The sequence below is a fragment of the Oncorhynchus tshawytscha genome, unplaced genomic scaffold (genome assembly GCF_018296145.1).
Source record: "Oncorhynchus tshawytscha isolate Ot180627B unplaced genomic scaffold, Otsh_v2.0 Un_contig_6999_pilon_pilon, whole genome shotgun sequence".
NCBI classification, from domain to species: Eukaryota; Metazoa; Chordata; class Actinopteri; order Salmoniformes; family Salmonidae; genus Oncorhynchus; species Oncorhynchus tshawytscha.
The window spans coordinates 30,525-38,155 of NW_024608330.1; positions in this window are offsets into that span (position 1 = coordinate 30,525).

Here is a 7,631-nt window from a genome sequence, read left to right on the forward strand (position 1 = left end):
AAGAGAAGAGGAGATCGAGCAGAGGACACAAAGGCTTACCCCTCGGACTGAGGGGCAGGTCGTCCCTGCACAAGAGGAAAGGAGATCGAGCAGAGGACACAAAGGCTTACCCCTCGGACTGAGGGGCAGGCCGTCCCTGCACAAGAGGAGAGGAGATCGCACAGAGGACACAGGTAGGTAACGGAGAACGGCTCGCCCCTCGGACTGAGGGGACGCTGCACAAGAGAAGAGGAGATCGAGCAGAGGACACAAAGGCTTACCCCTCGGACTGAGGGGCAGGTCGTCCCTGCACAAGTCAGCACAAGAGGAGAGGAGATCGCGCAGAGGACACAGGTAGGTAACTGACAACGGCTCGACCCTCGGACTGAGGGGCGGCTGCACTCAGAGGACACAAAGGCTTACCCCTCGGACTGAGGGGCAGGTCCCTGCACAAGTCAGCACAAGAGGAGAGGAGATCGCGCAGAGGACAGGTAGGTAAGAGACGGCTCGCCCCTCGGACTGAGGGGATCGTCCCTGGACAAGAGAGACAGCAGAGGACACAAAGGCTTACCCCTCGGACTGAGGGGCAGGTCGTCCCTGCACAAGTCAGCACAAGAGGAGAGGAGATCGCGCAGAGGACACAGGTAGGTAACTGACAACGGCTCGCCCCTCGGACTGAGGGGCAGGCCGTCGCTGCACAAGAGGAGAGGAGATCGAGCAGAGGACACAAAGGCTTACCCCTCGGACTGAGGGGCAGGCCGTCCTGCACAAGAGGAGAGGAGATCGAGCAGAGGACACAAAGGCTTACCCCTCGGACTGAGGGGCAGGTCGTCCCTGCACAAGTCAGCACAAGAGGAGAGGAGATCGCGCAGAGGACACAGGTAGGTAACTGACAACGGCTCGCCCCTCGGACTGAGGGGCAGGCCGTCGCTGCACAAATCAGCACAAGAGAAGAGGAGATCGAGCAGAGGACACAAAGGCTTACCCCTCGGACTGAGGGGCATGCCGTCCCTGCACAAGTCAGCACAAGAGGAGAGGAGATCGCGCAGAGGACACAGGTAGGTAACGGAGAACGGCTCGCCCCTCGGACTGAGGGGCAGGCCGACACTGCACAAGAGAAGAGGAGATCGAGCAGAGGACACAAAGGCTTACCCCTCGGACTGAGGGGCAGGTCGTCCCTGCACAAGAGGAGAGGAGATCGAGCAGAGGACACAAAGGCTTACCCCTCGGACTGAGGGGCAGGTCGTCCCTGCACAAGTCAGCACAAGAGGAGAGGAGATCGCGCAGAGGACACAGGTAGGTAACTGACAACGGCTCGCCCCTCGGACTGAGGGGCAGGCCGTCGCTGCACAAGTCAGCACAAGAGAAGAGGAGATCGAGCAGAGGACACAAAGGCTTACCCCTCGGACTGAGGGGGCATGCCGTCCCTGCACAAGTCAGCACAAGAGGAGAGGAGTTCGCGCAGAGGACACAGGTAGGTAACGGAGAACGGCTCGCCCCTCGGACTGAGGGGCAGGCCGTCGCTGCACAAGTCAGCACAAGAGAAGAGGAGATCGAGCAGAGGACACAAAGGCTTACCCCTCGGACTGAGGGGCATGCCGTCCCTGCACAAGTCAGCACAAGAGGAGAGGAGATCGCGCAGAGGACACAGGTAGGTAACGGAGAACGGCTCGCCCCTCGGACTGAGGGGCAGGCCGATGCTGCACAAGAGAAGAGGAGATCGAGCAGAGGACACAAAGGCTTACCCTTCGGACTGAGGGGCAGGTCGTCCCTGCACAAGCGGAGAGGAGATCGAGAAGAGGACACAAAGGCTTACCCTCGGACTGAGGGGCATGCCGTCCCTGCACAAGTCAGCACAAGAGGAGAGGAGATCGCGCAGAGGACACAGGTAGGTAACGGAGAACGGCTCGCCCCTCGGACTGAGGGGCAGGCCGACGCTGCACAAGAGAAGAGGAGATCGAGCAGAGGACACAAAGGCTTACCCCTCGGACTGAGGGGCAGAGTCCCTGCACAAGTCAGCACAAGAGGAGAGGAGATCGAGCAGAGGACACAGGTAGGTAACTGACAACGGCTCGACCCTCGGACTGAGGGGCAGGCCGTCGCTGCACAAGAGGAGAGGAGATCGATCAGAGGACACAAAGGCTTACCCCTCGGACTGAGGGGCATGCCGTCCCTGCACAAGTCAGCACAAGAGGAGAGGAGATCGCGCAGAGGACACAGGTAGGTAACGGAGAACGGCTCGCCCCTCGGACTGAGGGGCAGGTCGTCCCTGCACAAGAGGAGAGGAGATCGAGCAGAGGACACAAAGGCTTACCCTCGGACTGAGGGGCAGGCCGTCCCTGCACAAGAGGAGAGGAGATCGAGCAGAGGACACAAAGGCTTACCCCTCGGACTGAGGGGCAGGTCGTCCCTGCACAAGTCAGCACAAGAGGAGAGGAGATCGCGCAGAGGACACAGGTAGGTAACTGAGAACGGCTCGCCCCTCGGACTGAGGGGCAGGCCGTCGCTGAGGAGATCAGCAGAGGACACAAAGGCTTACCCCTCGGACTGAGGGGCATGCCGTCTCTGCACAAGTCAGCACAAGAGGAGAGGAGATCGCGCAGAGGACACAGGTAGGTAACGGAGAACGGCTCGCCCCTCGGACTGAGGGGCAGGTCGTCCCTGCACAAGAGGAGAGGAGATCGAGCAGAGGACACAAAGGCTTACCCCTCGGACTGAGGGGCAGGCCGTCCCTGCACAAGAGGAGAGGAGATCGAGCAGAGGACACAAAGGCTTACCCCTCGGACTGAGGGGCAGGTCCCCTGCACAAGTCAGCACAAGAGGAGAGGAGATCGCGCAGAGGACACAGGTAGGTAACTGACAACGGCTCGCCCCTCGGACTGAGGGGCAGGCCGTCGCTGCACAAGTCAGCACAAGAGGAGAGGAGATCGCGCAGAGGACACAGGTAGGTAACGGAGAACGGCTCGCCCCTCGGACTGAGGGGCAGGCCGACACTGCACAAGAGAAGAGGAGATCGAGCAGAGGACACAAAGGCATACCCCTCGGACTGAGGGGCAGGTCGTCCCTGCACAAGAGGAGAGGAGATCGAGCAGAGGACACAAAGGCTTACCCCTCGGACTGAGGGCAGGCCGTCCCTGCACAAGAGGAGAGGAGATCGAGCAGAGGACACAAAGGCTTACCCCTCGGACTGAGGGGCAGGTCGTCCCTGCACAAGTCAGCACAAGAGGAGAGGAGATCGCGCAGAGGACACAGGTAGGTAACTGACAACGGCTCGCCCCTCGGACTGAGGGGCAGGCCGTCGCTGCACAAATCAGCACAAGAGAAGAGGAGATCGAGCAGAGGACACAAAGGCTTACCCCTCGGACTGAGGGGCATGCCGTCCCTGCACAAGTCAGCACAAGAGGAGAGGAGATCGCGCAGACGACACAGGTAGGTAACGGAGAATGGCTCGCCCCTGGACTGAGGGGCAGGTCGTCCCTGCACAAGAGGAGAGGAGATCGAGCAGAGGACACAAAGGCTTACCCCTCGGACTGAGGGGCAGGCCGTCCCTGCACAAGAGGAGAGGAGATCGAGCAGAGGACACAAAGGCTTACCCCTCGGACTGAGGGGCAGGTCGTCCCTGCACAAGTCAGCACAAGAGGAGAGGAGATCGCGCAGAGGACACAGGTAGGTAACTGACAACGGCTCTCCCCTCGGACTGAGGGGCAGGCCGTCGCTGCACAAGTCAGCACAAGAGGAGAGGAGATCGCGCAGAGGACACAGGTAGGTAACGGAGAACGGCTCGCCCCTCGGACTGAGGGGCAGGCCGACACTGCACAAGAGAAGAGGAGATCGAGCAGAGGACACAAAGGCTTACCCCTCGGACTGAGGAGCAGGTCGTCCCTGCACAAGAGGAGAGGAGATCGAGCAGAGGACACAAAGGCTTACCCCTCGGACTGAGGGGCATGCCGTCCCTGCACAAGTCAGCACAAGAGGAGAGGAGATCGCGCAGAGGACACAGGTAGGTAACGGAGAACTGCTCGCCCCTCGGACTGAGGGGCAGGCCGATGCTGCACAAGAGAAGAGGATATCGAGCAGAGGACACAAAGGCTTACCCCTCGGACTGAGGGGCAGGTCGTCCCTGCACAAGAGGAGAGGAGATCGAGCACAGGACACAAAGGCTTACCCCTCGGACTGAGGGCAGGCCGTCCCTGCACAAGTCAGCACAAGAGGAGAGGAGTTCGCGCAGAGGACACAGGTAGGTAACGGAGAACGGCTCGCCCCTCGGACTGAGGGGCAGGCCGTCGATGCACAAGTCAGCACAAGAGAAGAGGAGATCGAGCAGAGGACACAAAGGCTTACCCCTCGGACTGAGGGGCATGCCATCCCTGCACAAGTCAGCACAAGAGGAGAGGAGATCACGCAGAGGACACAGGTAGGTAACGGGGAACGGCTCGCCCCACGGACTGAGGGGCAGGCCGATGCTGCACAAGAGAAGAGGAGATCGAGCAGAGGACACAAAGGCTTACCCTTCGGACTGAGGGGCAGGTCGTCCCTGCACAAGAGGAGAGGAGATCGAGAAGAGGACACAAAGGCTTACCCCTCGGACTGAGGGGCATGCCGTCCCTGCACAAGTCAGCACAAGAGGAGAGGAGATCGCGCAGAGGACACAGGTAGGTAACGGAGAACGGCTCGCCCCTCGGACTGAGGCGCAGGACGACGCTGCACAAGAGAAGAGGAGATCGAGCAGAGGACACAAAGGCTTACCCCTCGGACTGAGGGGCAGGTCGTCCCTGCACAAGAGGAAAGGAGATCGAGCAGAGGACACAAAGGCTTACCCCTCGGACTGAGGGGCAGGCCGTCCCTGCACTAGAGGAGAGGAGATCGCGCAGAGGACACAGGTAGGTAACGGAGAACGGCTCGCCCCTCGGACTGAGGGGCAGGCCGACGCTGCACAAGAGAAGAGGAGATCGAGCAGAGGACACAAAGGCTTACCCCTCGGACTGAGGGGCAGGTCGTCCCTGCACAAGTCAGCACAAGAGGAGAGGAGATCGCGCAGAGGACACAGGTAGGTAACTGACAACGGCTCGCCCCTCGGACTGAGGGGCAGGCCGTCGCTGCACAAGAGGAGAGGAGATCGAGCAGAGGACACAAAGGCTTACCCCTCGGACTGAGGGGCATGCCGTCCCTGCACAAGTCAGCACAAGAGGAGAGGAGATCGCGCAGACGACACAGGTAGGTAACGGAGAACGGCTCGCCCCTCGGACTGAGGGGCAGGTCGTCCCTGCACAAGAGGAGAGGAGATCGAGCAGAGGACACAAAGGCTTACCCCTCGGACTGAGGGGCAGGCCGTCCCTGCACAAGAGGAGAGGAGATCGAGCAGAGGACACAAAGGCTTACCCCTCGGACTGAGGGGCAGGTCGTCCCTGCACAAGTCAGCACAAGAGGAGAGGAGATCGCGCAGAGGACACAGGTAGGTAACTGACAACGGCTCGCCCCTCGGACTGAGGGGCAGGCCGTCGCTGCACAAGTCAGCACAAGAGGAGAGGAGATTGCGCAGAGGACACAGGTAGGTAACGGAGAACGGCTCGCCCCTCGGACTGAGGGGCAGGCCGACACTGCACAAGAGAAGAGGAGATCGAGCAGAGGACACAAAGGCTTACCCCTCGAACTGAGGGGCAGGCCGTCCCTGCACAAGAGGAGAGGAGATCGAGCAGAGGACACAAAGGCTTACCCCTCGGACTGAGGGGCAGGTCGTCCCTGCACAAGTCAGCACAAGAGGAGAGGAGATCGCGCAGAGGACACAGGTAGGTAACTGACAACGGCTCGCCCCTCGGACTGAGGGGCAGGCCGTCGCTGCACAAATCAGCACAAGAGAAGAGGAGATCGAGCAGAGGACACAAAGGCTTACCCCTCGGACTGAGGGGCATGCCGTCCCTGCACAAGTCAGCACAAGAGGAGAGGAGATCGCGCAGAGGACACAGGTAGGTAACGGAGAACGGCTCGCCCCTCGGACTGAGGGGCAGGCCGTCGCTGCACAAGTCAGCACAAGAGAAGAGGAGATCGAGCAGAGGACACAAAGGCTTACCCCTCGGACTGAGGGGCATGCCGTCCCTGCACAAGTCAGCACAAGAGGAGAGGAGATCGCGCAGAGGACACAGGTAGGTAACGGAGAACGGCTCGCCCCTCGGACTGAGGCGCAGGCCGACGCTGCACAAGAGAAGAGGAGATCGAGCAGAGGACACAAAGGCTTACCCCTCGGACTGAGGGGCAGGTCGTCCCTGCACAAGAGGAAAGGAGATCGAGCAGAGGACACAAAGGCTTACCCCTCGGACTGAGGGGCAGGCCGTCCCTGCACAAGAGGAGAGGAGATCGAGCAGAGGACACAAAGGCTTACCCCTCGGACTGAGGGGCATGCCGTCCCTGCACAAGTCAGCACAAGAGGAGAGGAGATCGCGCAGAGGACACAGGTAGGTAACGGAGAACGGCTCGCCCCTCGGACTGAGGGGCAGGCCGTCGCTGCACAAGTCAGCACAAGAGAAGAGGAGATCGAGCAGAGGACACAAAGGCTTACCCCTCGGACTGAGGGGCATGCCGTCCCTGCACAAGTCAGCACAAGAGGAGAGGAGATCGCGCAGAGGACACAGGTAGGTAACGGAGAACGGCTCGCCCCTCGGACTGAGGGGCAGGTCGTCCCTGCACAAGAGGAGAGGAGATCGAGCCGAGGACACAAAGGCTTACCCCTCGGACTGAGGGGCAGGCCGTCCCTGCACAAGAGGAGAGGAGATCGAGCAGAGGACACAAAGGCTTACCCCTCGGACTGAGGGGCAGGTCGTCCCTGCACAAGTCAGCACAAGAGGAGAGGAGATCGCGCAGAGGACACAGGTAGGTAACTGACAACGGCTCGCCCCTCGGACTGAGGGGCAGGCCGTCGCTGCACAAGTCAGCACAAGAGGAGAGGAGATCGCGCAGAGGACACAGGTAGGTAACGGAGAACGGCTCGCCCCTCGGACTGAGGGGCAGGTCGTCGCTGCACAAGTCAGCACAAGAGAAGAGGAGATCGAGCAGAGGACACAAAGGCTTACCCCTCGGACTGAGGGGCAGGTCGTCCCTGCACAAGAGGAGAGGAGATCGAGCAGAGGACACAAAGGCTTACCCCTCGGACTGAGGGGCAGGCCGTCCCTGCACAAGAGGAGAGGAGATCGAGCAGAGGACACAAAGGCTTACCCCTCGGACTGAGGGGCAGGTCGTCCCTGCACAAGTCAGCACAAGAGGAGAGGAGATTGCGCAGAGGACACAGGTAGGTAACGGAGAACGGCTCGCCCCTCGGACTGAGGGGCAGGCCGACGCTGCACAAGAGAAGAGGAGATCGAGCAGAGGACACAAAGGCTTACCCCTCGGACTGAGGGGCAGGTCGTCCCTGCACAAGAGGAGAGGAGATCGAGCAGAGGACACAAAGGCTTACCCCTCGGACTGAGGGGCAGGCCGTCCCCTGCACAAGAGGAGAGGAGATCGAGCAGAGGACACAAAGGCTTACCCCTCGGACTGAGGGGCAGGCCGTCGCTGCACAAATCAGCACAAGAGAAGAGGAGATCGAGCAGAGGACACAAAGGCTTACCCCTCGGACTGAGGGGCATGCCGTCCCTGCACAAGTCAGCACAAGAGGAGAGGAG